General features: G+C 35.2%; 1 long non-coding RNA gene across 1 annotated transcript; it reads right to left on the bottom strand.

Annotated features, from left to right (window-relative positions):
- Positions 1 to 1,556: 1,556 nt before the first annotated feature.
- Positions 1,557 to 2,594, bottom strand: LOC109079606. Its single transcript, XR_006157932.1, has 3 exons — positions 2,565 to 2,594; positions 2,111 to 2,170; positions 1,557 to 1,823 (listed from the first exon to the last, which is right to left on the bottom strand). It is a non-coding gene; the product is annotated as an uncharacterized LOC109079606 (long non-coding RNA).
- Between the last annotated feature and the right edge of the window lie 6,390 nt (positions 2,595 to 8,984).

Here is an 8,984-nt window from a genome sequence, read left to right as displayed (position 1 = left end):
CATCTTAATTCATTCCATTCTCTTTTTCTGCCTATAGCGTATTATTACAAATAGACAAATTTAACAGAACATGACTTGACTTGGTACATGAAGTTGGCAGTCAGAGAGAGCTTTATTACCAAGTATGTTTACACACACAAGGAATTTGATTTCCAGTGCAAAAGAAAGTACGAACATAGTGCAAACATAAATGATAGTGCAGACATACATAGGAATTACACAGTAGAGGTGGAATATAACACTAATATAAGAAAACAGAAAATTAAATAATGCACTATATACATAAGTAGAGATATAGAGGGGCGAAAAAACAACATGAAATTGTTTAATGTACAGATATGTTATTTACAAGTGTTCAGTTTTTTAGCAAATATATATATATATGAAGAGTTCAGATGCAAAACCTCTAAAAGCCATCTGAAATTTTCTTCTGAAATTAGCATTTTTATCAAGCTACAGGGTTTATGTTAAGTTATTTCACTTTAATGGCAATGAGAAGAAAACTATTCAATGACATTAAAGTGAATTTACTGAACATAAACACAGCAGCCGAATAAAAATGCTAATTTTAAAGGAACTTTTCAGATGGTTTTTAGAGGGTTTTGCATCTGAACTCTTCATATATAACTTTTAAAAAAATGTATATATACACGTGCTCTGCTCACTCCAAAGTCCACACTCCAAGGGGTTAAGGATAATCACTTCCATTTGGAATATACATTCAAATATACATAAAATCATTATAATATATTGAGCAGTGACACATGTCCTGTGTGACAGTATCACAAACTTAAACTTCTACAAACTACATGCTGGTATTCACATTTCCATCACGGGACAGCTCAGCAGCAGCAGGCTCCGATCCATTGTCAGCAAGATTAACAGAGGAGTATGTAACACTATTCACCTGTAATAAAAAAACAAAAAACGATTCAAATGTTCAAAAGAAATGAACAGGATTGAAGTTTAAGTTACACAATACAAAAGTACAAGAGACCTGGATTTTTTTTAAATCTGTTCATAAACTATTAACAAATAGTGTAGAATGTAGAATGTTTCTGTTAATGACCAGGGTAATTACAGCTAACTAAACTAAAACCCATAAAAAAAAAAAAAAAACATTTGCAACCTAAAATAAATGTTACTAAAAAAAAAATAGAAAAAATATATATATTTCAGGTAGTAGCTCATACGGCAACACTCATTTTTATTTACTTTAACTGGAAGAACTAAAGTAACTAAAACTTAAATTAAAAAAGAAAACTGTATAGACATATTTAAAAACAAAAACTAATAAACATCCCCACCCCCCCCCCCCCCCCCACCACCAAAAAAAAACTAAACAATCACACAATCAAAACTCTAAGCTATATGATAAAAACAACAAAAGCACTAAAAGTAAAATGATTGAAGATAATATTATAGATGTTAATAATGTCGCTGTTATTAAAATGTATTTATACCACTGACAATTTTTTTAGATTATGTTGTTAATTCTGTGTTTTTTGTAGATAGTATGATTGTGTTTTTATAGTATTTCTCCTGATCACTGCGCTGAGTCCTGGTTCCTGATCCTGTAATTCAAATAAACACACATTACATTGGTTAGCTACAATAAAAACACACATTTCACATCTGTTAAGATTATTTTCACACAATAAATCACAATTTAGCTTCTTATTAAAACATCTGTATGTAATACTCACAATATCGTCCTGCTTGAGGACGCTTGCGATAGTAAATCACAGCTGCAGTCACTATCAGCAGAACAACACTAACACCAGCACATATCCCTGTTACAGCAGCTGAAGACAGACCTGAATCTGAAACAGACAAAGACAGACACTCATTATTACTTGACAGTGAATGATAATCCAACCAGTATTTAACAATATTTCTCTACATCTTTCTACTTTGGTCATCAGCATGATACTGATTTAACTAAAATAGGTCACCTTGTAGGTGTTTTTTTTTAGAAACAAAGGCTAAAACAGCACTGTGAGCTGAGAAAAATGTCTACATAATCTCCCTTTGCTATCCTTACATCGATATACTGTATCTGGGATCTCCTGTGATTTCAGCAGTTATTAAAATACTGTTATTACTTTACCAGATTCTTCCTCCTTCTCTGACGTTCCCTTCCTTTCATCTCGTTCAGCAACAGAAACACCTGAAACACAAACCAACAGCTGCTGAAACATCTGTCTGGAGAGAAAACTCTACATCAAGATAACATCTGCTGATCATAATACAAGAAATATAAGTGAAAAATAACTTCACATGCTCTTTCTTTATTGAATTTGTCTAAAAAGTAACATGTATCTATATTTTCTACTTGCAAAAACACAAACCTCTAGGAGAACTTATAATTATTTATGATAGATGCATTTTAAACAGATGTCATCTTATTAAACCTAATGAATGACCAACTAAAAATATTAGTTTAAATTATTCTGTTGTGTTCAGTGATGCACGTAAAGAGAAAAAAATGCCACTGCAACAATAAACACAATGATGTGATTTAACACATATAACCTGGTTTAAACATTCATGAAATGACTCACCATGAACAGTGACAATGAAGATCTTTTCAGTCATGAAACCAGTGTTGATGATGTCTAGATGTGATGATTTTGATGTTTGATTTGATGATGTTGATATTTGATTTATAAACTGAAGCTTTTAATAATACTGATTTTGTTGCTGCTGTTGATATTTACTTTTACACTGAACATCTGTACAGATAAATCTGAGATCTCCACTGATTTGTGCGATACGAGTGTCATTAAAATACCATTTTATCGTTTCATGTTGGATTGTTGTAACATCAGTGGGTAGAGTGACTGAATCTCCCTCCATCACAGACACAAACACTTCATCTACACCAACACAGAAAACACCTGGAGAAGAAAATACCAAAATAATTATAATTCAAGCTGTGATAGTGGGACAAGAAGCACCGTGACCATGTTTGTGTTTGTTTTAGAGAAGCAGGTCTGCACCTGACCTGACATATTTGTGACGTATTTATATGAAGTAGGCCTACTGCATTTCGACTAGAATATAATGTTTACATTTCTTTCACTATTAAAATCAAATAAGAAATCAAATCACATGTTTCCAAAGTCTACGAGATAATAATGATAAAAACAATGGGGAAATAATGTTATTAGGCAACATTCATCAAACAAGACATCAGCTAGTCTCTGAAAAAATGTAGGTCACATGTTTTTACTATAGTAACAGTATGTTATATACTGTTCCTTTAATAAATACATAGTTAATTTTCATAATAGGAAAAGAAAGGTAACAGGTTAATAAGGGCATATTTCATCGATTCATGCCAGCTGCGCATTGTCACAAAATCCTGACTTCCATCAAAAAAAAAAAAAAAAACTGCGGTCGATAGTTACAAAAACTATCCATTGAGTGCATAACTGAACATAATTATTTGAAGGTTGACTTTTTTTGTATTAAAAAACACTTTTCTTTTATTGGTCGGATGAAATATGCTAATTTTTGAGATAGGATAGATATTATAGATAGATAGATAGATATTCAAATAATTATGTTCAGTTATGCACTCAATACTTGGTCGGTAATCCTTTTGCAGAAATGACTGCTTCAGTGCGGCCGGCGTGGCATGGAGGCAATCAGTCTGTGGCACTGCTGAGGTGTTATGGAGGCCCAGGATGCTTCGATAGCGGCCTTAAGCTCATCCAGAGTGTTGGGTCTTGTGTCTCTCAACTTTCTCTTCACAATATCCCACAGATTCTCTATGGGGTTCAGGTCAGGAGAGTTGGCAGGCCAATTTGAGCACAGTAATACCATGGTCAGTAAACCATTTACCAGTGGTTTTGGCACTGTGAGCAGGTGCCAGGTCGTGCTGAAAAACGAAATCTTCATCTCCATAAAGCTTTTCAGCAGATGGAAGCATGAAGTGCTCCAAAATCTCCTGATAGCTAGCTGCATTGACCCTGCCCTTGATAAAACACAGTGGACCAACACCAGCAGCTGACATGGCACCCCAGACCATCACTGACTGTGGGTACTTGACACTGGACTTCAGGCATTTTGGCATTTCCTTCTCCCCAGTCTTCCTCCAGACTCTGGCACCTTGATTTCCGAATGACATGCAAAATTTGCTTTCATCCCAAAAAAGTACTTTGGACCACTGAGCAACAGTCCAGTGCTGCTAGCCTGTGGGGAATGCGGCACCTGTAGCCCATTTCCTGCACAGGCCTGTGCACGGTGGCTCTGGATGTTTCTACTCCAGACTCAGTCCACTTTAATGCTGGGTCCCCCAAGGTCTGGAATCGGTCCTTCTCCACAATCTTCCTCAGGGTCCGGTCACCTCTTTCTCGTTGTGCAGCGTTTTTTGCCACACTTTTTCCTTCCCACAGACTTCCAATGAGGTGCCTTGATACAGCACTCTGGGAACAGCCTATTCGTTCAGAAATTTCTTTCTGTGTCTTACCCTCTCGCTTGAGGGTGTCAATGATGGCCTTCTGGACAGCAGTCAGGTCGGCAGTCTTACCCATGTTTGCGGTTTTGAGTAATGAACCAGGCTGGGAGTTTTTAAAAAGCCTCAGGAATCTTTTGCAGGTGTTTAGAGTTAATTAGTTGATTCAGATGATTAGGTTAATAGCTCGTTTAGAGAACCTTTTCATGATATGCTAATTTTTTGAGATAGGAATTTTGGGTTTTCATGAGCTGTATGCCAAAATCATCAGTATTAAAACAATAAAAGACCTGAAATATTTCAGTTGGTGTGCAATGAATCTAAAATATATGAAAGTTTTAATTTTTATCATTACATTATGGAAAATAATGAACTTTTATCACAATATGCTAATTTTTTTGAGAAGGACCTATATATATATATATATATATATATATATATATATATATATATATATATATATTAAACAGACATTATAATCGCTTGAACTACATGTGCATGCTCACTTAAAAGAATAACGTTTGATGCTGACAGTATTGACATGCATCGAAGCTATCACTTGCCATTTACAATAATTTGTGTTAACAAGAACTGAAATGTTTTATTCTTTTGCTAAATACTAACTTGTTTATTCTGATGATTGAATCACTGGACGAGGTGAACTTGAGCAGTGAGCACTGTATTGAGGGACGGGAAAGAGATGAGGGCGCTGAAAATGTTTTGAACATGATTGGTTTCTGAGCGGAAGTGGGTGTTTCCTGGAGCAGAGAAGGACTAAATCACATTAAGGCCAATATGTACCCTTTTTTTTATTTATTCATTTATTATTACTATTATTAGTTAATACTTCCTAACATTCCAAATACAATCACAAACAAAGAAATAAAAAATGACAAAAGTAGAGAGCAGAATAAATAAAGCAGACAGATATATAACTAGCATAAATTATTCACATTGAGTTATTGAAAATTCTGCAAACATTTTGTTTGCCGGAAATGGATTAAAACAATAAACTGTAAAAACAATCCTCTGACTATTAATGAGCAAGCGTGTAATATTAGATGTAGTAACAACATTCGCCCCCATTAGAGATTATGAGTTATGTTTCTGTCAAAAAAAAAAAAAAACTCCACAAAAAAACAAAACAAAATAAAACCACGTATTTCTGCATCCACCTTCGGCACCTGCACGAGATGAAATCGTGAATCTTTGTATGATTAAGGGTCGGGACGATGACGTTTCTACTATAATACATTTCTGCATGCAATTCATACGCATTTTCCATCAATAGAAGTTTAACGGGAGGGTTTTGCGTACCATATGAACGCAAAATTTGATTTTGCCGTGTAAATACTACGCCAAATGAAAAAGAAAACTTGTGGTATAGATATGCAGTAGTAAGAGACTGGGTTGAGTTATCCGTGGTCTCAGCACAGACTCACTCTGTGCTCCTCCTATCACAGATTTTAGTTAGGCTAACAGAATCAAACTGAATTTTTATGATGACAGGACAGTGCAATAGCTACAATAACAGTTAACGTCTTTATTGTATTTGGTGTTGGAAAATAAATAAATAGGCCTACTTCAAATGTTGCGTTTCCAAATGAGAAAGCACGTCCATTGAGTGAGATCTGTTCTCTGTCATTGAAACGGGTATCCGTGTGTGGACCACGGAAGATGAGTGTCATTGACTTGCGTTGGAATTATCCATGGTGTCAGCACAGACTCACTCCGTGCTCCTATCACAGATTTTAGTTCTGACTATAGATGAAGAAACAATATTGGATGGCCTGAGTCGAAATTAACACTTGTGAATAAAATATTAGCATTTTTTGAAAGTATACTTTTAGTTTACTTTTTATGTACTTCTCAGAAATGGGCTTTATGTACTTCTAAGATATATACTTATAATGACAATTAAGTATACTTGACTTATACTTACAAAAAGTAAAAATATACTTGAACTTTACTTAAGTATACTTAATAAAATAAACTTGAAGTATACTACTTTTTGGTAAGGGAAGCGAAGCGAGCAATAGACTATGTGTAAAAACACCATCAAACTGGATTTTATGATGACAGGACGATACAAAATGTCAAGTTAATTACATGCCATTGCAACACAGTCGACCTAAAGCTTATAAGTTCCTAAACAAGCCAGCAACATTACAACGTCCATGAGTGAGGTCAGGTTGTTGAGGTCTGTGGTGCCATCACGGGACTTTGGTTAGGCTAACTGAAACAAACTGAATTTTTATGATGACAGGACAATGCAATAGCTACAATAACAGTCAGGTTAACGTCATTATGGCATTTGATGTTGGAAAAGAAACAAATACTTCAAATGTTGCGATTTCCAAATGAGAAAGCATGTCCGTTGAGTGAGTTCTGTACTCCGTCATTGAAACGGGTATCCGTGTGTGGACCACGGAAGGTCAGTGTCATTGACTTGCGTTGGAGTTATATCCGTGGCCACATCACAGAATTTGGGGGCGATTCCGTGATGGCTCCATGGATTTTGAGTTAAGGGCCCGTGGACATTTCATGGAATCCTGTGAGACCAGGTTGACCCTGTCATAGAGGAACCACTAAAGACCCAATAATGACACCGAAATTAGCAAGTAAGTGTCAGAACTGGAGTGGAATTTTGCCTAATGGTGTTTCCTGATGGCAGTGACCTCTTTTAATCCAATAATGAGCACTTGCAATGTGCATATGATTTTCAGGAATGGTTTTGGGGATGTGGCTTGCAGTTTATACAACACGAAGCACCTCCAAATTCCCCAGATCTCAACTAGACCAATCCAATCCATGGAGGACCTACCTCGCAACTTACAGAACTCACTGAGTCTGCTGTTAATATCTTGGTGCCAGAGACCCTAGGACAGATTCAGATGTCTTGTGGAGCCCAAGCTTCAGGTTTAATGCATTAGAGCTGTTTTGGCAGCACAAGGGAATCTACAAGATATTAGGAAGATGGTTTTTTAATGTTGATCAGTAAGGACCTGAAACTGTAAAAGACAGTCAGGTATTATTATTAGAGATTGACTGACAATTTATTTTACCAATGTCTTTGACTCATATTTAGCCATTTCTACTCTGGTGTTTTGTATGATAGCATCACAGCACTATGCAACAGCACACCAACAGGAAACATTAGTGTATACAGGAAAAGGCTAGTTTTACACATTTTTCATGTTTTTATGGTTAGTTTTTTGTGTATAATGTATACATAAAATACATGCAAGTGTGTAAGTTACTATTTATGGATCATGTATTGGATATAAGAGTTAAAAACATTTAAATGTTTCGATCACAACATGACTTTCTTCAGTCCCTGAGCTCATCAAGACACAAATAATACAAACAAACAGCAGAAGAAGAACATCTCTGATTTAAACGTTCACATCATCAGCAAACATACATGAGTCTCAAGGATGATCTTGTACATCTTAAAGAACGTCACACAAACCACATCCTGATTCATATACACCCTCCTTCTTATTCACACACAACCAAATAATGCTCACTATATCAAATGAACAAAGGGAAGATAATTAATTTAACACTATTACGTTTTGTTAAAAATAATTATGTGAATATATCAGTGTCTTTACAGTCAATGGAATGGTGAAAAGTTTGACATCAAATATGTATTCTGGGCAATGGATGAAAAATTCAAAAAAGTGATTCTAAACTTGTTATATGATTGTTTAGTTGTTATTGTTTCTCTGCCTCTGTGTCAGACACAGTTTCTCATGTTTTTTGTTTCTGTAGATTAAAGGGTCTAAAAAAGCTCACATAAGCAGGAAGACACTCTTCAGCTACAAACTGAACACAGATGCTCTGAATGTCCACTCTCACCTACATGAGGTTTGTCCACCAACAGATCCAACCACATTTCTACAGAAATCAGACCGCAGCAGGTTTCAATTTGACTCGTCCACTCTCACCTACATGAGGTTTGTCCACCAACAGATCCAACCACATTTCTACAGAAATCCATACACAAAAATTTAAACTAAATAAATATATATATTTTTTTTTAAAATCATGATGGTTATGTTCTATTTCACCATGAAATGTAGTTCATCTACAATTTACACAATATTTATATATATTTTTAGCCAACCCAGTCACATATTTACACATAATTATCTTACAAAATTCAGGCTCAATGATAAAAATAAAGACTATTTTAACACATTAAGAGCAGTTAAAGTCTTATTTAGTGTCAGAAGCACTATAACATTATATCATATGCAAATGCAGCGTGTGAACTAGGAGGGTCAAACTCTGTCAGGGGAGGATTCACATCAGGTTCAGTGTTTTCAGCAGATAGTCTTATTAGATCAGACTCTGAACAACTAAAGAACATGTTTCATATGTTTGTTTTGTTCTGTTTGTGCTGCTGTCACCTGATTGGTAAGTTATAATAACATTTTATAGCTTTGTTTAGATTAATTATTCTTGCGACATCTACTTTAAATTCAGGTGTCCGTTCTGAATTTTAAATCAAAAT

The sequence above is a fragment of the Cyprinus carpio genome, chromosome B22 (genome assembly GCF_018340385.1).
Source record: "Cyprinus carpio isolate SPL01 chromosome B22, ASM1834038v1, whole genome shotgun sequence".
Lineage (NCBI taxonomy): Eukaryota > Metazoa > Chordata > Actinopteri > Cypriniformes > Cyprinidae > Cyprinus > Cyprinus carpio.
The sequence above is the reverse complement of the archived record's forward strand: the minus strand, read 5'-3'. Positions and strand labels throughout refer to the sequence as shown.